Source organism: Podarcis cretensis (genome assembly GCF_951804945.1).
Source record: "Podarcis cretensis genome assembly, chromosome: 6".
Classification (NCBI taxonomy): Eukaryota; Metazoa; Chordata; class Lepidosauria; order Squamata; family Lacertidae; genus Podarcis; species Podarcis cretensis.
In genome coordinates, this window is record NC_137175.1 from 58,705,490 (window position 1) to 58,728,462 (window position 22,973).

The following is a 22,973-nucleotide window of genomic DNA, read 5'->3' on the forward strand; positions in this document are numbered from 1 at the left end:
GAACAGAAGTTTTTGGCAATTAAGCAGTAGTAGAGGTTCTTGACTTGGGTGGGAGAGCTGAGGAACAATTGTGCATCTCAAAAAATCTCCTCCAGAGACAGATTGGCTGTGTTCTTTTGCCCTTCTGGAAAATACATTGGGTAGCAATACAATAAAACAAATATAAAAAATGAACAGACTCTTATTGTTTCTGAGCAACTAATGGCACAGGGATTAAAACTGTATGAATACATATAATTTTTTTAAAGTGTGGAATTATCTCTAGCTGTCACAATGTTTGAAAGCAATTTTATGTTCTTTGTAAGTAAACCTCTAGGCAAAAAAGTTATGACTTCTTGTTTCAAATTTGGTAGGGCCAGGAGATAAAAGTGCTTTGTAGGCCACATCTGGCTCAAGGATTACCAGTTGGCAATCTCTGGGCTAGATTATCCACTTTGTTGTTTCCAGCTCTAAGATTTGATGACAGCCATTTTGCTGCTGTTTCCTTTAGGGTAACTAATTATGCAGTGCACGGGCATCATTTTTCCCTAGCTGCTGAACATGTTGCTGGCTCTGGCACAATTCCATTGAAAACAATGCAGCGACACACCAGAGGATCAGAGGAAAGCCATGAAATACAGATGCTGCAGAGAAGCCCCTCTGACGTAGGTGTTCCAACCCCAAGATCCATGCAGCCTGTTCTGGATTTTCTGCCTTTGGCACATGCTGTAGGAACATTTCCAAGACTTTCTGGGCAATCATTTGGAATGGAAATGAAAGATAAGTTTTTAAGGACTGCAGTTCAGTTCTTGAACTTAATTCTACATTCTGCGTAGTGTAGGTAATTCCTTCTCTCCCCCCCCCTTCTTTTTGTTCCATTTTGAACAGTACCATTTTAAAAAAAACCCATTAATTAGAATTTATATACCACTTAAATTAAAAATATATCTAAAAATGGTCTATGTAAAACAATTTAAAATAATTTTTAAATATACAAATGAAATCACTAGAAACAAGAATGCATAACTTGTTTACCTCCAGGTAGGCTTGCCAAAACCAAAATGTTTTTTTAGCAGGTATCTGGAACAGCACAACAAGTTTGGCTGCCTAATGTTAATAAGCAGGGGCAGTTTCAGACCATTGCTGCTGCCACACTGAAAGCTCAGCTCCTTGCAGTTATGGAGTGAACATTGTATAGTGCTTGCAAGAGTGCAAGTTCCATAGATCAAAGTAGTCAAGCAGAGAGCAAGGCAATCTCTCAAGGAAACTGCTCCCAAGGTGTTAAGGGCTTTATATGCTAATAGTAAGACCTTGGACTTGGCCCAGTAGCAAATGAGCAGCCAGTACAGATCTTTGAGTAGAGGTGTAATATGTTGGTAGAATCTCATTTTGGTCAGGAATCATGTTGCAGCATTCTGCACTAAGTGGAGCTTCTCGAACAACCGCAAGAGACGCTTCAGAGAGAGTGCACTTCAATAATCCCATATTGAAGTTACCAGTGCCTGAACTACAGCTATTCTGGTCTGTGAATGGATGCAGCTATTGCATCAGTTGAAGCTACTGGAAGGCAGTCATAGCACAAAGGTCACATGGGCCTCTGGATCCAGAATTGTGTGTCTACTCTTTCAGAAGGAGTGAAATCTCACTCTGGGCTATTTCTTGGACACAAGATTGCTTACCCACAGAGCCTCCATCTAGACGGGATTCAAACTCAATTTATTTATTTTATTTATTTCTTAAAATTTATACACCACTTGATTGTAAAAACACACCCACCCTAAAAGTGATTTACAAAGAGAATAAAACTATAAAATTATCAGTAAAAATAATACTGCCTTCATCCAGACCACCACTGAAACCATTATGGAACCTGCATAGCCTCTTCTAATCACTTATTATGGAGAATTAACAACGAGCATAATTCCCAACATTCCTCTCCGGACACTGGACCCATCCCATGGAATTGATCTAGGAGTATACTATGATAGTGTCAACAGACATAGACAGGTCAAGAAGAAGGAACAAGATCACACTCCCTTTGTCCTGTTCTGAATAAAGGTCACCCATCAGGATGACCAGGCCTAAACCCAAACTGGAAGGGGTCTAGGTAATCCGTATCATTTTAAATAAACAGTATTATTCAAGAAAGCTTGCAGATGTCCTGCCATGACCCTCTACCCTACCTTCCCAAAGCAGAATTAAAATTTGAACTATATGGCTGGGGAAACCCAGCCAGATGGGCGGAGTATAAATATTATTATTATTATTATTATTATTATTATTAATCTGGACACTAAGATTGAAAAAAAAATATCTAAATCAAGTTTGAGGTGGGATATTGAATAGAAAGTTATTGCTTTCCTAAATAGCAGCAGCAGCAACTGAAGGAGGCAGGAGGGGATGAAATGCAATCCTTCCCTTTATTACATCTTGTTTACAGTGTGTTCCCTGATCAGTCTTAAGCTGCTGTTTCAGTGCCATTTGTTTTGATTAACTCATTCTTTCTTAGAAATAATGTCATCATATCATCAGTCAGTCAGATTTAGTTGATATCAACTCTGTGAGCCTATCATGAATCAACATGACACCACATAGACAATCAGGTTTAACTGTGTGATGATGTCATTGAGGGCAAACATAACTATTTCAGAGTGTGGGCAAATGTTTCCAGCCTTTACCTAGAATGCAAGGTGCTCTTAAAACCTTTGGTGAAAATGTCATCCTCTTTTCAGTGCAGCCCTACTTAAAACCATTCACAGAATCTAAAATAGTGCTGAAATCTGGGTATTTTTAGCTCGTTTCAAATTATTTACCATGGAAATTATTGGTCATTTTCATACATTATATGATATGTCTACAAGGAGTTGATATATAGTTTCTAAAGAGCAGGAGGAATATAAGAACTACTCGGTCAACTTAGAAGGCTTCTAGCCATATCTCCCAGACATCTGGTATTAATCTGTCATTCTTTCATCTCACTCCCTTACACATTTTTCTCAAGATTGACACCTGGGATAATAGTAACAATCTTTTGCGTCTGCAAAAAACAGCTGTAAATGGAGTTATTCTTTTTTTAAAAAAATCAAAGCTTGAATAAACATATTTTCACTTCTATGACATAATGTACACATATTTAGGAATGGCCACACTTCACAAATACATTGCATGGCATTGCATGCAATAACAGTGAATACAATGCCAACATAGCTTTTTATACATTAGCCTTGCATCCAAAAAAACTTTTGCTACTGTATACAATAGTTCTGCTCCTCCTAGGGTACAATTCCACATGTTAACTTTTTGCAGATGCAAAAAGCACTTGCATGTTATAATATATATGAAAACATGACAATATGCAGCATAGACCAAGGCTTACCAAGCCACTTACAGTAATCTGGCTGTAACCTGGCAAAATTGGGCAGTCTCTTCTGCAGTCAACAATGTGCTTGGCATTCTCCCTCTGCCAGGGCACCAATGCTAGGAAGTCCTAGGAAGTCAGACCTCTGAACACTGATATTGTACCAGAAAATGGGAAGAAATTACCCCATGAGGACGTAAGCAATTTGAATCTCCACTGCAGTGCTGGGCTGAGTCGAAAGGGTAAGCACTCAATGTGGAGTACTGAGATTGCTTAGCACTTTAGCAGGAAGAAGGTCTGCACCGTGACCAGACCCTTTTGATTCCTCCTTCCCCCATTCTCAAGGAGCCTTTTGTCTGTGTGCTCTGAGTATGTGTGTGCAAGAATGCATGTGCTGTATATGTGCTCTGATATGTGTAGCCATGATGAAACCCCTGGGTGGTTTGAGTGGGTGACAATTTGGCTCTGGGGCCAAAACAGGTCAGCCACCCTAGACTATGGTATATGAAAACTGAATACCTATGAAACTGGTGATCCATTTCCATAGTGGGCTGGGGTTTTCATACCAAATTCAAACCATCAATTCACAGGCTAAATTGACCAGAGCTCTTAAATCTGAAAAATATAACGCAGGTGGCGCTGTGGGTTAAAGCCTCAGCGCCTAGGACTTGCCGATCGAAAGGTCGGCGGTTCGAATCCCTGCGGCGGGGTGCGCTCCCGCTGCTCGGTCCCAGCGCCTGTCAACCTAGCAGTTCGAAAGCACCTCCGGGTGCAAGTAGATAAATAGGGACCGCTTACCAGCGGGAAGGTAAACGGCGTTTCTGTGTGCGACTCTGGCTCACCAGAGCAGCGATGTCACGCTGGCCACGTGACCCAGAAGTGTCTCCGGACAGCGCTGGCCCCTGGCCTCTTAAGTGAGATGGGCGCACAACCCCAGAGTCTGTCAAGACTGGCCCGTACGGGCAGGGGTACCTTTACCTTTACCTAAAACACCCTTCAACAAAATAGCTTATTAATTTTTTTTCTCTTCCAACTCCAAGGATCCTCCAGTGGTTCCCTCATTGTGAGAAGTGAAGTTACAGGGAACCAGACAAAGGGCCTTCTTGATAGTGGCGCCCGCACTGTGGAACGCCCTACCATCAGATGTCAAACAGATAAATAATTATACGACCTTCCATAGACACCTGAAGGCAGACCTGTGTGACAACGTTCCGTTGTGTTTTTGTATATTCTGTTGGAAACCACCCAGAGTGGCTGGGGCAGCCCAGTCAGATGGAGGGGTACAAATTACTACTACTACTACATTTCTTTTTAACAATCCCAAAACTGAAAAAGTGTTTGGGAGTGAAGGGTGAAGGGTGAAGGGTGGGGGGGGGGGACAACTGCCATCAGATAGGTCCTCTACTCATTAACAGAAATAGCATGAAATATATTTTGTGGGATATAGGTTTTTAAGCAGATGTTGGGTTGCTGTCTGCCACGCATGATCTAGTTGAGATTCCTGCATTGTGGGGGGTTAGACTAGATGACGCTTGGGATTCCCTTCCAACTCGACAATTATATGATTCTATAACATGCCTCTTTAAAAACTTGACATGCCACGCACTTCCTAAGAAATCCTATTACTAGAAGCAAAATTATACCAAAATGGTTCTAAGGACATACCATTATGCCTGCCACAATCATCTGTATATAATACATCATCATTGCTCAAACACATTTTTCTTTGCTTCCATACCACATCATAAATGCATGTTGTGGGAATGAGAGCATAAGCCAATATATTATCAAACATTGACTGCTTTCCTAAGGGTACTTAATCACAGTCATGACTAGAATAGCTGTCAGTTGTTGGGAACGGGAAGAAACCAACTAGAAACCAAACAGCTTGTGCCGTAAGGTGGAGCAATAACTGACATTTTCGTCGGAAATGAGTTATGACTGTAAGAGAGAAGGCTTCACAGTGGCGGTGTTGTAAATAGAGTCAGTGTGCCATTAGAGAAAGCTCATTAATACACACCTCTGCTTTCGGCTGCAAGATCAGTTAAACAAGCTACCTTTTATTTATAGACCTACAAGGGAAACACCAGGTCATATTGGCTGTTGACATCTCAGACAGCTTACAGATGGAAAACCTGAAATGTTTCATTCCCAAAACATTTATGGCTATCAATAGGAAGTCTTCTGTCTGCTCAAAATATCTAAGCTGTTTCTGAGCACTATGAAATGTTTTTTCTTCTTCCAAAGCAATTGCAAAACTTCCAATACACAATAAATATTAAAGGGCTAGGGTCCGCACACATTCTACTCCTCATACATACAGGAAAATATGTGCATGAATAGTATTAAAAAGATTTTTAAATATATATACACCACTGGTTCAAATGCTAGAATTTCTTTTTTAAAAGGACATGAGCCCACCCCCCCACCCCCGCCAAGTCTGCAAACATAGTATGTATGCATGTTAATAAACTTTCACAGGACTCAACAGGCAGCTCATGTGGCTCAGATGTTTGAAAGACTATGTTGAAAGTCTGGAACAAAATACAAGTATGGCTTAGAAACCCTCTATATCACCTAAGCCTTTGGATACATTTGTAAACTGCAAATTACAGAACAGCTTATTAATGACTGACTATCCAGTCTCCTGTAGACTTTTAATTCTTGTAATAAGACAACACAGCATATGTTTGTTTGCTTGATATTACTAATTTCAACTAGATGCACCCAAATCCCTTTTTCTCCTATTTAGCCATGGCAACAAAATGGTGACAAAAGCAAGATCCAGCGCCCTGTAACAGAGGCAAAGGAATCAAGTGCTGGTCCATATCTGGCCCCTCACTCCAGCTGGATGAGTCCAGGACCAGGGTGGGCATGAAGTCTTTGTGGCTCCAAACAAGGGTTAATATAGAACTAAGAATTCTGCCCTACAGAGTTCTGTGGATTTGAGGTGCCCATTATGACTCAAGCCAGTGCATTCAAGTTACAAGAAAGGAGATTCCTACTAAACATCAGGAAGAACTTTCTGACACTGAGCTGTTCAACAGTGGAACAGAGTCCCACGGGAAGTGGTGGACTCTCTTTCCTTGGAGATTTTTAAGCAGAGGTTTAATGGTCACCTGTTATGTATGATCTAGTTGATCATATCCCTGCACTGCAGGGGGTTGGACTAGATGACCCTCAGGGTCCCTTCCAACTACAATTCTATTATTCTAGAGCAATGCATTGCTATCTAAACTGCAAGACTTACTGTAAAATAAGAGGCATCTGGAAACCCTATTGAACACTGAAGTTCATCTAATCATCTGCTTAATCCCCTTCCACATTTTTTTTCTCTGTTTGCCAAGGGAAAAGTTACTTTATTGTGGTATTCTCTTCTGATGTGGTAACTTTGATAGTATAACCAGGTAAACACCATACTTCTATGAATGCTGCCTTTGGCATCTCTATAACTGCTCATGGAAGTATTTGTAAGAATGGGCCCTTAAAAAGTCATGTCTCCATTGTTACAAAAGTTTTGACACGAAACTTGGTAGAAGACTTACCAGCATGAAGCAAAGGCTCTGCTTAAGATACAGGAACAGAATGGACTTATAAGTGTACACAAAGCTAACTTGCATTTGCACATTTGCTTGTCTCAGTTCTGTATACTCTAACTGAAAATAGTTCTACCAAGATTCTTTTCCAGCTCTGCTACCTGAGATCCGTGAACCATAGACGCACCTTTGAACCTGGGACTTCATCAAAACAATGCACATGTTCCACCACTCAGGTATGCCTCCCTTCTTGTGCAAGGAAAGTATGGACCTTCTACAAGGAAAATATCCAGCACATGCTCCTTTTAAAAGAACTTAACAGTTCTGAAATCTCTTCCCACCTCCTTCCCATTAATTTAAATCTGATTTGATTAAGAAAAGTTTCCAAAGTATTGTAACCGATATACCAAAGGCAAAATAAAGACAACAAAGGGAATAGAAAAAGAATAAAAATGGCCTGATTAGCATAGCACAACATCTTAAAAGGCCAAAATACCACATGTGTGGCATGTTACAAAAGAAAATTAAAATAAAGGAAAAGAATATCCAGAGAACCATGAAGTCCCAAAACATCTGGAGTTTTATTGCAGCAAGCAAGAGGAAAACCTAATTGAAAAAGGGCTGCTGCAATACTTTCTTATACAAGGAAACTTGACAGAACTGAAGAAAGGGGCAAATGAAAGCAAACCAAGAGGGAAAGAGTAAGATGACCAATATATCCCAGTATATGAAATTGGTGCATGCCACTTGGCTGGGTAGCTGCACTACAAAATTCAAAGAAATGCATATTTTGAAGCCTGTGTTTCAGTTTTGGAAGGTATGAATTTGGTAAGTTAGCTTTTAAATGCAAACTCATTCTAATTTAAATAGAAATGTGTGTAAAGAGAAATAAAGCTGGGATGCATATAAGGTGTTGGCACCTTTTGGGAAGAAAGGGAGGAATATAAACATGACAAAAAATTAAATGAGTGTGGACACAGATATGATTTCCGCATAAATTTGAACAGAAGGTCAGGCAAACTCCTCCTGTAATGGGTTTTACATTTGCAATATTCTTAAAATGTCTATGCGATTCAATATGTTTTTCTGGAAAATACTGAACTGAAGAAGTTCAATAATTTTCTGCCTCTATACAGTGTCTTTCTGTGAATCTGATTCCACAGGTGTCAGACAAGGTTTAATGGTTTTCTTCAAAATAGAATCTGTTTTATGCAAGTAGCTGTGTTTACATTCCTGTCTCCGCTGCCTTCTTCAAAGGCCCCATTTCTTCCCATACACTATTCTCCATTCATTTCTCTGTGCAAAAGGGACTTTGTCATTTCTGAAATAATAAAATCTGTATCCTCTGGATAAATAGCAAAAAAAGTGTACCTACACAATGTCGAATACTGGATGAAACTTCTATAGAATGGCATATGGGAAACAATTGCTTCAGTCCAAATGTCCTATTGAGCAAGTGGGGAGCACTTCTGTTTTTTCCCTCTTCCATCTTATAGCCCACCAAAAATTCTCCAGAGATTTTCGGCCCTTTGAAGGCCTTCTAGAACTGCTTTTCAAGGGACATGGAAATGCCCCCCTCCCCCATATGATTACAAGGTCATTTTGTTTCCACAGCAGAACCTATGGATTCTTATCTTCATCTCAGAACTCTCAGTTCGTCAGTGTAGCTATACTTTTTTTCTTTTTCGAAACAGAATAATTCTCCAAAGGGTCACGCAGTACTGGCAAGCAATTCTTACTCTGGAACAGGGCCTGCCTGTCTTAACATTATTACAGTGTTGCTTTTTAGCACCTATTCTCCAACTACATCTATTCATTTTTAACTGCAATTTTTCCTAGGGTCCATCTACACTATACATTTAAGGCAGTATCACACCACTTTAAACAGTCATGGCTCTTCCCCCCCCCACAAAGGATCATGGGAGCTGTAGTTCGTTAATTGGGCTGTGAGTTGTTAAAAGACCCCTATTCCTCTCAGAGAGCTGCAATTCACAGAATTGTTTCAATAGTAATGCCTATTCCTAGGGAACTCTGAATATTTCTGCCTGTCATAGAAAGCAGAAAGTGATGAAGAACAGCTTTTTAATAAATGTGGGAGGAACTACAAGAGGGTTTGGAGATACTGAGGACACGGCAGCATAAAGAAGTTATATTCAGTTCTGAATAGATGTCATAAAGATAAAGTGAAAATACATTGCCAATGAAAACCGAACTGAAGTTCTCCTCCATAGCTTGTGGTAGAGCAATGAGAGCTGGTTACCACCAAATGTTCAAGTCCTGTTGTTGTCAATCCCAGCTGTCTCTCACCACATGTTGCTTAAAAATGGCCTATCTGCAGCGAGCAACTATCGCTTGACCAAGCTACTTTGACATGACATGCAAATTTCCCCAACGCTCCTCCACGTTCCCTTGAGCTGTTGGAAAGGAATATAAAAATTAATCACATACTAAGTACTTGCAAATGTTATGAGCTGGATCCGTATCACTCATCGCAGTATGACCTGATCAGGTGGCTTCCCAATGACACCCATGACCTATGGTTCCCTATAAAGGATAACAGTGAAACTCGGGAGCAGTGTTGAGGAAACTCATATGTCTCATGTGAGCACTTGTAAAAAAAGATGCAGAAAAACAGATGCCTCTTTTGCAGGTGAAAATATTTTGAGAACTTATGGGACAGGTTTCAGCACAGCATTAAACAATTTCAGAATGATGCTGACTGTCTACACAGTGAAAGGGAGAAAGGGCAGCTCTCCTGGATGTTGTTCCTCAGCTTCCTACAGTCCCACAAGTCCATGGTGATTTCTTGTGATGAACTGCATTACATGTGTGCCACATTTCCAAAGAGCAGAGCCAGATGACATTCTTGGAATTTTTCAGAAATGGTGTTTCTAGGTATAGTAACGGCTGTACAATATGTTCAAATGTGGCAGGTTTCACATTGGAAGCATCTCACATTTCGTATGCAGCTCTAAAAATATCTGCTTAATTGCAAAGTTTTCCAAGATCATATTAGAGAAAAACTGGAAATGTAACCCAACGGAAATAGGTTTTAAATTGAAATGTTGAACATCAGCCCAGAAATGACAAAAAAAATTAGTGTGCTTTTTTCTGGCCCTTCTTTCCCCATGTCTTAAGTGTTCACAATGTACTATGCTTTTTTTATATGAAAAAAGTGAACTTACATTATTGTCATATATGATTATGTAATATTTGGTGAGGGGGAATCATTGACGTTTTCATGGTCCTTTTACCTCTATTCCACAACCTAGCAGCAAACCACAATCACTTCTATATCTTCTATGAAGGCTTTTGCAACAGAAAGTGCTTCAGACTTGCATACAAGATGCTTTTGACATGTGCATTTAATCTAACCAGTTTAAGAAACGTCCCATGTCCACCACTAAAGAACTAAAAATGTAAATTGAAAAAAATTATATCCATATGATTAAGTAAAAGCCTTAAAGAGAACCATGTTGTTAAGTGCTTCATTGAGAAGAAATAAAATGCAGTAAAATAGAAGCTCTTTTGGAATAAATCACCCATGCACATACTTTCTATGCAAAAATTGCAGCGTTTGGCTCTGTAGGAACATCTGGAACAAATTAGCATGATGTTAAGAATAATGTCAAATTAAAACATTTAGTTATGGCTTCTAAAATTAAATATAAAACTCAGAGACTGATGTTGAACTGGATACCTTAACTCATTTTTTCAACAGAAATCGGCTTTTTGTCCTGATTTGTTCACAATACTTTTAAGTGTATTTATAAGGGCAACAGCTTTAATATTAAGTATTATCGCTGTGTGTAACTCTGGGAATCTTGCAAACGAATAAGTTATTGGAATTATGATTGTCAAAGTTTCAGATAAGCCAAAGTACCCTGGATATAAGTAATGACATGCATGCATATATGAACTGAGTCAGAGCTGGAACTGGATGAAATCCAAACCATAAAGGTAATTGATATAGATTACCCCAGATAATTGTTTACTCACTACTACATTAATGACTCTACTTTCTGGCTTTATTTGAGAAGAAAAACTTAAGTTTAAGCAACCCTGACAAAGCTAGCTCTTGGATTACATCCTCACCTTACAAAAATGTTCAGTAAGCTGGGAAGTCCCTGATTCAGATACACATACACATAACCCAAATCATTAGGCAAGCCTCAATCATTCTCTCAGCTTCAAACCCCCATTTATATGGGATAATGGTCTGGAGAGTCTGCAACTGAGCTGTGATCCAAGGCACATGATACAGCAACCTTGCTGAAGCTAAGTGGGTATTGGTCTGGTCAGTGCTTGGGTTAGGAGACTGGCAATAAGTCTTCCCCCACTCCCATTAGTGGTATCTGGTATGCTGTATATTCATGAAGCATAACAGTCATTGGAGGGAATTGATGGAGGACTCTGCCATTTTTTCCTTCTTCCACTTGTCAGGGATTGCTACTGGAAGATCAGCATGGGTGGGATGGTAGGAATTTTGGGTATCAGTTGAAGGAATAGTTGGTGGATTTGGTTGAGGTACAGGAGGTTTGGATTGGAAGGGGTAGAAAGAAAAGAATTCTCCAGTGGTCTGTGAAATCAGACCTGGAAAAGTACTAAGCATTTGTCATTCACTTCATATTGGAAGTGATCATTACAAATCCCCAGAACTTTCTATCTCCATAGATCTGCCCCTCCCAACTGTCCTGTGGAAAGGAAGAAGAGAGCAAAGGCAACATCAAGGCCTGCTTCAATTGGACTCTCTCCTCAATGACCCTCATAGAGCCAACGGCCCTCTGGAATGGATGCCAGCTCCTGCTCCTATGGGGCTGGCTTTTTTGAGCACATGACTTGGTGGATCTGCTGTGTTTAGCCACTCTGAGAACTCTAGTTGAAAAGTGAGCTATAACCAGAGCATTGGGAAGTGGCAGGGGAGGCTGGACAGGGAAGAGGGGATAAGCAAAAACCACCTCCCTTCCTCCAGTAAGAGTCTCCACTGCATAGCCTTTTCCTCAAATTGATGGAACCCTTCCATTCATTGAACGGACACTGGATCCAAGGCATTTTTAATTGCGCAATTGCTCTCTGGTGACAGATGTTGAAAAACACCTCTAACAAGGGACAATGCTGGGCAGGGTTTTATGGTTTTATTGTATCTCAAGTATTGCAAAATTATGCCCTTAACGTGCTGTGCAACTTAAACCACATTAAACTTCCAAAGCTTAGTTGCACTCCAGTTGTTGTTTTTTTAATTGGCTTCATCATTGTCTACAATACTTTTGAGAAATGTAGGAAGAGCAGTTTTGATTGTTGTTGTTTTGAAAAGAACAGATGCCTTAGAGGGTTTAATTTGCTTAGTCATAATGGCCATTTACATGACCACAATGGGCTCTTTGTAAAGAGAAACAAAACCTTCACATAATTCAGCAAGTAATTATGATACTTCCCATCCGCTACTATCAATATTCTTCAAAAAACAACACACACCCAAACATTTTATCCCCCTCCGTCCTTTCCCACAAAGCCAAAAACTAAGCTTTCCTATTGCCAAACTCGTCCAGCTGCAGCATACGTTTGCTTAAAGACATGCAGTCGATGTTCCACAGCAAGAATGATACATAATACACAGAGGTCACTCTGTCCTATTCTTCTTCATGATGAAACCTCAACATCAGGTCCCTGTGCCAAGGCAATCACTTTATTTAACTATCAATGATTCCATTTGAATGATGCAATCCCAGTTAAATGTTAGCATCACTGCTGAACATGAAACGTCAAGTTTTTCTTCTAACAATGTGGCCTCTCCAGAATTAAATCATGCATTTTCTGGAGAAGAGGACTGAGATGTGCAAAAATGGTTTCCTTACAAACATGCATAATGTAGGTGTCTGAACCGGCAAGACAGAGACAAAGAAAAAGAGTTCTAAGTATCCTAAATAAATCCTTTCTCCTGGATACAATGTGTTGGGCAGCTATCCAAATAAAGAAAGGAAACTGAGGGCAAAATAAAGGTAGAAAAAGTATTGTGATTAGACTCACTATAGTGACTCAGATTCACGTCTCCAATAAGTCATAAAGCATTCTAGGTAAACTTTCTATCAGTCCAATCTACCTCACAGGGTTGTTAAGAGGATAAAACAGGGGATAAAGTGTTGTTATATAAAACAATAAATAAATAAAAGTTTCAACTGGAAAGATGCTCAAGTGCTAATATTATAAGCACCGATATAGGTTTATAAGAGAGCTAGCAAGAAAACAGCTTAACATTTGGACTAATACGTCAAGTTATATTGTTCTACAGATCAATCTTCAAGAAGAGGTCAAAAGGAAGCAAATACCTGCAATGTGGAACCTCAAACCTGGTTTAGAAATGAAATCTAGAAACATGGTTGGTGGGTGGGTGGAATATGCATCGTACACTTGTCTGTCCATTGGTGTGAAATGTGCATGCATGCACACACAAGTTGAATACTGATAACTTTTTTTAAAATTCACCATAACTTAAAAACAACAACAAAAAACCCAACCATAACTAATCCATAATTTTCCCTCAGAATGTACCATGACAAAATCACAGCCCTTAAACAAGAGTGCAGCCTGCAGGCACTTCGGGTTAAAGAAAACCAAGGAGAACAAAAGCTAAGAGGACAAATACAACCACAAAGGATTCTGCTATCAGATTGCAGCATTCTTCTCTGAGCATTCACTCCCAAAAGCCACATGCCTCAAACTAGTGTGGAAAATGGGTGTACAAGAAATAGTTCATCATATAAGGGCAGAGTGTGAGCTTTTGTGTTGTATGTCCTGCGCACCACTAAAAAGGAAGGTCTCTTAGGAAAACAGGGCAAGGACCATCTGCATCTCTGCTTAATGTTACTACTATCAGTGATGAGCTAAGATCTGAAGTAGTGAGCCCCCATGAACCCGGAGTATTAAGCTCTACGCCTGTGATTTTCTCATCAGAGAATCATAGGGTCATCTAATCCAATCCCCTGTGATGTAGGAATCACAACAAAAGAATGGGTGTCTTTTTATTGACTTACTATGGAGCCATCTTCCAGATAAGCTGGAGAGAGAAGTTGCAAAACTGAAGAGAGAGAGAAACCACCACCACTTGTGTTATCCCAAATCTTGGGGCCATGGCTGAGGAAGCCCTATCCCTTGCGCCCACCAGCCTAGACTCCTTTCCTGGTGGGACACAGAAGCAGGGCAGGTAATAGAAAAAAGGAAAAACACTCCAGCTAAAATATTTTTCAATATGGCTTTGTCCAGTACGTGGATTCTTCTTTGCAGCATCATGTGAATACACAAGGGTGTATGCAGGAACCTTCATGTACTCAACCAGTGATTAGCAACAATGACTAATTTACTGGTGTAGACCCAACCTCTGGACACCAGTATTGTTACAGCTGTCCTGGACAGTGCTGGGGTGAAGCAGAATGGTTAAGAGGCAGATGCACCAGGTGGAGCACTGGATTGGCTCCATTGGTTCATCTGTGTAGACCAAACTCACTACCACCCTATCCTACTCCAGCTCCTATCCAGTAAGCTGGACCAATGCTGGTGTTGGGAAGGTAGCTCTGCAGGTCTGCCTCACTCCTACTGCCAATTGGGTCTGAGTTAGAACAGTGTCTGAGTTAGGAAAGTGAAGAAAGATAGAGTGGTATTCAATCATGTTTTACCGAAACTAGACCCATTAAAATTAACGAACATGACTAGGATAGGTCCATTAATTTCACCAAGTCTACTCTGAATAAAACTTGGTCGAATTCTACCCAAAGTAAATTTAAAAGGGATGAAAATTTATAAAAATTTGGAAAAAAATATTTACAGTGGTACCTTAGGTTACATACGCTTCAAGTTACATACACTTCAGGTTACAGACTCCACTAACCTAGAAATGTTACCTTGGGTTAAGAACTTTGTTTCAGGATGAGAACAGAAATCATGCTCCGGCGGCCGCATTAGCTAAAGTGGTGCTTCAGGTTAAGAACAGTTTCAGGTTAAGAACGGACCTGCAGACTGAATTAAGTACTTAACCTGAGATACCACTGTATTCAAATATTTACAACCCACACTTTCACAGGAAAATGTGCTGTACAACATAGAAACACACTACTACTATAATGACAGCTGTAAAAATATCAATTGCATATTGGTTGGTTAAAAAAAAATACTCAGGTTTCAAAGGCCTGGCTAAAGTCACCTCTGCTCTTGTATATGCTTTGCAAAATGCAGCATGGGCAAAGAGTCTCTAAAAATAGAAGCTATTTGAAATAACCCCATCTTGATTTTGAAAGGCAAAAAGAACATTTCACAGTCATTCTAGCCCTGCTGTGATGGGAGAGTGTAATGATACTTCACAAATGATCAGAAAGGTCTCAGGGTCATGTAGGATGACATGTGGAATCAAAATTCTGTCTGAATTAAATAACCTCCACCTTACTCCAGAGTAAACGGAGTTATTCTACAGAATGAATGCTCACTGTCATACAACAAAGCTGAATGAATGCTCAATAAAGACCAGATATAACTTCCACAAAAGCTTTGTGCAAGCAAATCAAAATGAATACTCTATAAATAGGTCATCTGGAGGAGCAATGAAAGTCTAGAAATCCACCGTCATTCATCGTAGCAGAAACAATACTGAAGCTTCATCATCTGATTCAGTATATGGCACACAGTAGCTTCTTATGTTCTTAACAAAACTCATTGGGAAAACTCAAAACTCACTGGGAAAATTGGAAGGCAGCTGGTTAATAAATCTGCCTTGCAGCAATTGGTTCTATCTTAACTGAGCCTAGATAGTTCAGTTGGTTAAAGTGTGGTGCTGATAACACCAAGGTTGCATTTTCGATTGCCGTATGGGACAGCTGCATATTTCTGCATTGCAGGGGGTTGGATTAGAATCAATCGCGATTGAATGGTCAATCGTGGAGGTGCCCCCGGTTGATCGGTGGCATCAGGTTTAGTGATTGCCTTAATGTTAAGAGGTAAAGGGACCCCTGACCATTAGGTCCAGTCGTGACCGACTCTGGGGTTGCGGCGCTCATCTCACTTTATTGGCCGAGGGAGCCAGCGTACAGCTTCCAGGTCATGTGGCCAGCATAACTAAGCTGCTTCTGGCGAACCAGAACAGCGCACGGAAACGCGTTTACCTTCCTGCCAGAGCGGTACCTATTTATCTACTTGCACTTTGACGTGCTTTCGAACTGCTAGGTTGGCAGGAGCAGGGACTAAGCAACGGGAGCTCACTCTGTGGCGGGGATTCCAACCGGCGACCTTCTGATCAGCAAGTCCTAGGTTCTGTGGTTTAACCCACAGCGCCACCCGTGTCGCCTTAATGTTAACCCTCCCCTTAAAAAAGCTCAACAACTCCTGGCAATGAAAATGATCATTGTCAGTATTTTTATACTGTGAGTAGATCACAGATCACAGTCTCTTGGGAGTTGGACATGCATGGATTAGATGATTCTCATTCAAGCTGAATATATGTCAGGAGCTTGTACTTTTAATTGTTATGCAGAAAAGAAGATTTTAGAAGCCTGTTCTCTCATAGCTGGTGTGGTCTAGTGGTTCAAGTGTTGGACTATGACTGGGGAGTCTGGGGTTCTAGGCTTCAGCCATAACACGGTTGTTGTGAGGACGGAAAATGGGGAGAGGAAGAACCACGTGCGCCACCCAGAGCTTCTTGCAGGAAAAATGGGATATAAATGAATAAATAAATACAATAAAACTGTAATGGAGGGAGAAGCTGCATCTACTGAAAATCTTGTGTGTGTGCTATGGACACAAAAGAGTACTACCTTGGGTTAATGCATTCAACCTAATGGTTGTCATTTCAGTTGACTCAACTATTGCTAAGTAGGTAGGTAGCTGACTTTCCTAGGAAAAATAATTATTTGTTCCAGGTATATACTGGTAAAACAGAGCCCCTCACACAACATGGAAGAAATAATTTTCCAGAAAATGAAAAATACCTCAAAATTAATACAAATATTAATTGTACCTACAATCAGGAATGTTGTTTATATTGTCCACTCTGGAGAACAAAAGCCCACACCAGTGCTTATATTATTTTTGGAAGGGAGCTAGGAGGAATAACAAACCCACTTCAGACAGAAATTTTCTTGCAGCAATCCAGTTAAACACATGCTCACCAGGCAGTGCTCAGGCACACATAGTTCTGCATAGATAAGTGGTGATAGCTGTGATTGGCTGTTTGGGAAGAGAGTGGATGGTTTAAATTCAACCCCCTGATATCTTTCCAAAGAACTCATTAATGCTCTTTCCAATTATATGTTTGCAATTCCAGGTGTGCAGCTAAATCTAGCCAAGAACTATGCACACAGCACCTGTTTGCATGCATGGTCCTTCAGTCAGGGATATGAACATGGAATCCAGCATCTGCATGTGTATGTTCCCTATCCATATGAATACAGTCCACAGATTATATATGACGATAGCCACTAGAATTTGCTTTGCAAGTCTAGCCAGAAAAAAAGAAATGTTTCCAGCACATACAATGTTGACACAGATGTCCCAGATGTAAGCCCACTCTGGTTATTTATCTGATCATCTAAATACAACTACAAACAAACAAATAAACATTGGAGCTATCTCTTTGCCAGGCCTACATGGCCAGCTTCAAATAATATGCCTTCTACATTTGAAGCGAGGAATAGGAACCAGAGAAAAAGGTCAAAGGGCTGATTGCTGGCCACTCAGCCCCATTCTTTAACGCCTGACAGTGTCTGTGTCCTTGTAAAATCAGGGAAGTGACCTTAGAGGCAATATAATAACAAAGATCATAAATAAGATAATGGAAACATTAATTTAGCACAATAAAGAAATGTCACCACGACCCAATTTTTGCTGTTGGCTACAGTTCAACAGCTGGTAATTTAGCAGTGAAGGAGCTCATTGCTGTGTATCTGTGATCTGTCAGAAACAGTTCCCAGTAGAAACATACAGTGCTGCAGTTTCTTTGATCTGCTATTGTGTATGAAGCGCTCTGTTTTCTTGGTTACCAGGGGGACAGCAAACTTTAAAAGTTTCTACTATTTAGCCAATGTACTGAATGGATTAAGTCATGCAGGTTAATTTAAATAAATGTTTCCCGAAATGTTAAATTCTGAAGAGTTTCAGTGTGCCAAGGGTGACTCCTGGCATTCAACTATGCACCATCATCCATCTTATGCTCATGTTATTCTTCCCCCAGCAGCAGACCTTTCATTAGGGAACTGACAATTCTTAGTCCATCTATGCACTGCCTTCTCCAGGTTCATTTCACAGAAGGCAAGACAGGCCTAGAGCTGGTAACCTTCAGATGTTGATGAAATACAACTTACATAATGCTCTATCACTGACCATGCTGGCTGGAGCTGATGGGAACTACAGCTCACAGATAGGGTCACAATTTGAGGGTCACAGATTGGCCCTTCCTAGGCTATTACTCCCTAGTGATGCAATAGGGCAGAGGAACCTGGGCCCTCCATATGTTGTTAGACTACAACTCCTATCATCCCTGGCCATTGGCTATGGTGGCTGGGGATGTGAGACAGAGTCCAACATCCTCTGGAAGGCCACAGATTCCTCCCGCCTGTACCATCATGAACCATAACTTGCACAATGACTAACCAGCTTATATTTTAAACATTCAAAGCAGTGCTTTGTGCATATTTATCCAGTCACGCAAAATCAAGCGTAACTAAGCTTTCCCCTCACAGGGACACAGGGAAAAGAATCCAACCACCCTGATAAGAACTATCATTTTAGATAGTGCCATAACGAGCAGAAGAGTAAGATTTCCAAACATTAATATTGCAAACATGAAGATGCCCTTGTTAAAAACAAGCACTCATCCAACTTTCCTAAGTTCAAGCTCATATGCAGATAAAACAGGAGGCTGGTGCACAAAAGATAAGTGCAGGAGATGTGATTCTGTTCCAGTGTGAGGCATTTCCAATTACAGTGCTTTTTAGACTAATACAATACATGCCATTGTTTTTTCCATTTCCAAATTGTGTTGTTCCATACAAAAGGAATTAAAGTGATAAAGGAAACATGAAGACTGTTCCCAGATGCTGCTGTAAAGTCAGATTTTTCAAATGGTATGTTAAAAGCTTAGGTCTGGCCACCATTCCTAGGGCTTCACATTCCTCCCCTTTAGTTGCCTCAAATTTATGCTTTCAATTAAATACTAAACATCTTACTTGGTTGTTTCAATGGAATCAAAATAGATACGTAGGTAATAAGTAGCACAGAACTAGGGGTGACAGATATGGTTGTATGCTCAGAGTAGCTTTAACAAGAGTGGATACAAAAGGAGCATATTTCTTCATTTATGCTATGGAAGAGAGATTGCTAAGTAATAGTGTTTCAAGTAACAGCTAACAACACAGAAGAGACAATTTTATAATGAAACCTGGATATACCTGGATTGCATATCAGGTTAGGCGACAGTTAAATAAAGACTCTCCTCCCTGCAAGAGAGGGGAGTGGTTGTGGCTGGGAGCCGGACTCCGCCTCAAGCAGGGGGGCGTTTGCCCCCTGCCTCCCACTCACCTGGCTGGCGCCCACGCCCTTGGCCAGGCACCAAACCAGGTGCCTTCAAGGGGGCGTGTACAGCAGCCTGAATTGCTGCGGCGCCAGCTTCCAGCCCTCACTTTTTGTCGTGCCATCGCGAGTCACCCACCCTCCACTCCCTTAGAGCAGGGTTTCCAGTTTTCTTTTGGCCTTGCTATGGACCTTAGGTTGGTCACCCTGGTTGTCCAGGGGGCCTGGTAGGAATTTTTCCATTTGGCATTAGGCTTTTTGGTTTTTTCGCCTACCTCGTAGCAATCGTCACAACTTTCGCGGTATTGGTGGGTAGGTTAGGCATTGGAATAATGTGTTGTGGTGTCGAAGGGCTAGGTGTGGCCATCGCCTGCGCCTTCAATTTTTGGGTATTCCGTTAAAGGAATCCGGTGGTCGTGTATTCTGTCCGATGCCTGCTTGGCGGGAGGCCATGGCACGACCCTCGGTGACATCAGGGGAGAGTCTATAGTTGGATTAGCATCAACAGGCTCCACCTACTGGTGAATAAACCCCCCTTTGTTTTTAGACTCACCCCTCTCCAAGTGGGTGGAGTCAGCTGACGTAATCCAATGCCTAAGCCAATACCTTTTCACTTGCTGTAATCAATAAAGTTGTGGCCTTTTCTTGCCCATTAACCTTATATCACGTGTCCTTGTGTTTCATTCCACTGCGCGGGGTTCGGGTCCTCGTACCACAAACCTTAGTTAATAAACCCTGACTTAGCATTACATCTGAGACCAGTACAGTGCCTTAACTATGGGCTTGTTCATAAAAGAAGTCAAGGTTTGTTGCTGATCCACTCACTATGGTTTAACTTTAAATGTGAAGGCAGGCATCTTCTCAACTATGCATAGCTGTCAAGTGTCCCTTATTTGAAGGGACAGTCCCTTATTCCAGCGCCATGTCCCGTTGCTGTTTCTTTTTGATGGATGTCCCTTAAATATCCCTTAAATGATGTCCCTTAAATTTCAAAAGAAGCAGCTCCTCTCCCTCCTCTCCCTCCCTCCCTCCTCCTTGCCGGCCAGGGAGGAGGGAGGTTCCAACTGTGTTGCTTGGCTGTGTTGCTCACCCAATAAGAAGTCTAAGAATGACTGGGGAGTGGAGCTTGCATGCCTTGTGTGTGGCTAGTTAATGCAAGCTGAGGGGTTTTTTGAATGCTGGACGCCATTTTGTTGCACGTGCTGCTGCAAACTTTGCAGTGCAAAGCCAGGCCGGGGAGCCATCTTAAGTTGAGGCTGCATAGGCCTTGTGGTGCATGTGATTCAGATTCTATTCAGTTGAACCTCTGGTTACAAAGTTGGTTGGACAGTGTTCTCGAAGCTACCAGCATGAGTTTGACCAGACTGCAAGAGGACAGGAAGACTGGAGTGCCTGGAACAGGTGAGGCTGCAGGTCCCTTATTTTGGCTGCTGGTCCCTTATTTTCAAGGCTGCTGGTCCCTTATTTTCAAATCTGTAAGTTGACAGCTATGCAACTATGGCTTAACTGTGATTTGTTTTCTCCTCCAAATGAAATCTGCAAAACAACAGAGACACTAGGCAAGAGCAGTTGGAAAACAAAGCTACTCTCAGCACTCAGCTCTGCTCACTAACGCTTTTCCTGAAGTTGGCATCGCTGCTAACTGTGCTTGTTAAGGGCTGCTTACCAGCTGCAGGGGAACTTTGGTTTGGATGCCCAGGCTCATATAGCATGTGACATCTCACATCGCCTTGGCTGACATCTCACATCACAGTGGTAGGCCTGCTGGATGCTCAGATCATTCAGTTAAGAGAAAATGATCGGGGAACCAGGGAAATCATCAACCTAAACGTTACTGCAGCAGTGGACCTTCAGGTGCTGCACGCAGCACACCCACTGATGACAATCTTCTGGTCAGAACTGCTAGAAAGGCAGAACCGTAGAGTCCATATGAGCCACCTGTGCACAGAAGAAAATGAGCAGGGGGGTGCAGCACACAGTGTTGCAACAGGGGGGGTATCGAATTTGATAATGGGGCCCTGTATAGACCCAATGAGCTAAAATTGTCGCCAACAGTCACCAAGGTTTGATTGTTGGGCATTCACAACTGTATTAGGGATTGGATGCAGATGTGAGCAATTTGGTAGTGAGTCGGCATGAAGGGGCTGACTTGGGTGGTGGATAAGGGACTGGGTTCATTCCTTGGTCAAGGTGGCTGTGGGGGGATCGGGATCCCCACGCCCCAGTCCAAGGAATTGGGGTATCCCGTTAAAGGGATCCAGGGACAGGTGTCTCTGTCCAGAAGTCCAGACAGGGGCTTATGAGCCATAGCACTCCCAAAATAGTGGTCTCCGAGGTGTAACCCCAATTTGATGCATGTCAAGGGCAATACTTAACCCTGGTTAGCCCTGCTAAATAATCAACCAGCAGCAGGCTGATTAATTCAGGATACAGACCCAATACCTGTGCCAAAACCTGCTGACATTTGTAATCAATAAAGTTGTGGTCTGTTGTATTCCAATATGGTTGTACTGTACTCATTGCAACTTCACCATATCTTTGCTCCACTACCTGCGGCTTCACTGCACCTGGACGCGCTATATATTTCCCTGCTAACATTAAGGGTTGTGTGGGCTGTGGAGTAAAAACCCTTGAGGATAATACAGACAGCATTCACCACAACATTCACCCTATACCTAAACCCTTTTACAGTGTGTAAGGTGCAAGGGCTGCTGAGGAGAGTAGCAAGTGAAGAGGGCAGGAACTGGTCTGAGGAGCACGCAGGATGTGGAAAGGGCAGTCCCTACCAAGCCGGAGGCTGTAGTTTAAAGATAACAGTGGTCTCTGCAGAGACCCTTGCAGGCTTCTTGAAATATGCAATTACATTTTTACTTTTCTGCCCCACAGAGGGCATTGCTTAAAGCTACACGAGGCAAGAATGTCTCCTTAAGTAAATTTAAACAAACAAACAAAAAAAGGAATGAAGGAACAAAGGGAATAACAACTCTGGCAATACAACAACAACAAGGGGAAGAGGGAGGGAGACTTGCTAAAAGCATTAAAACAAACAAGGGGGGGAAATATAAATGAAAATTGGTATATATAAAAAAGCTCAACAACTTTTATGTCTAGATTCTAACTTTTGAAATATGGCAACCCTAAATTAGCTTAACATCTGTTCCACATAAATTGGTGGAAAGCATTACTAAATATGAGATTATCAAGCATACAGAAGAATGGCTTCTGCAAAGGGAAGTCCTGCCTCACTAAGGGTGGATCTACACTCACGGTTTATAACGTTAAGATAGAGTTAAGGAACGATTTTCATAATGTAGATAGAAATATGATGTTTTGCATGTAACGTTAATAATGCGTCACTAAAATGTGACACCAGAGGGGGCTACAGAGCAACCAGCAATAGGGAAACTGCTTGTTACTGACAAAACAAGGCAAGGAATGTTTCTCAATTTACCAGTATGCCCTGTGACATTTTAGAAAAGTATTTCTAATCATGTTAAAAAGGTCGGGGTAGATCCAGCCTAATTCTTTACTGCAGTGGTTCATAAACTCTCCCC

At 41.4% G+C, this 22,973-nt stretch overlaps 2 protein-coding genes across 10 annotated transcripts in view; one reads left to right on the forward strand and one right to left on the reverse strand.

Moving 5' to 3' along the window:
- The window catches only part of LOC307218486 (doublesex- and mab-3-related transcription factor 2-like), a 75,710-nt gene extending 64,121 nt beyond the window's left edge, over positions 1–11,589 (forward strand). The window contains exon 5 of one of the 5 annotated variants that reach the window (XM_079980777.1): positions 11,548–11,589. The gene's annotated coding sequence lies outside the window, so the exon portion shown is untranslated. Of the gene's footprint in view, positions 1–490; positions 834–4,377; positions 4,535–7,013; positions 7,079–11,547 lie in introns of those variants that run through there. The other 4 variants (XM_079980768.1, XM_079980776.1, XM_079980772.1 and 1 more) reach the window with 4 other exon arrangements.
- Positions 1–22,973, reverse strand: part of GLIS1 (GLIS family zinc finger 1) — a 194,447-nt gene that overhangs the window by 41,798 nt on the left and 129,676 nt on the right. The gene's annotated exons all lie outside the window — the stretch shown is intronic.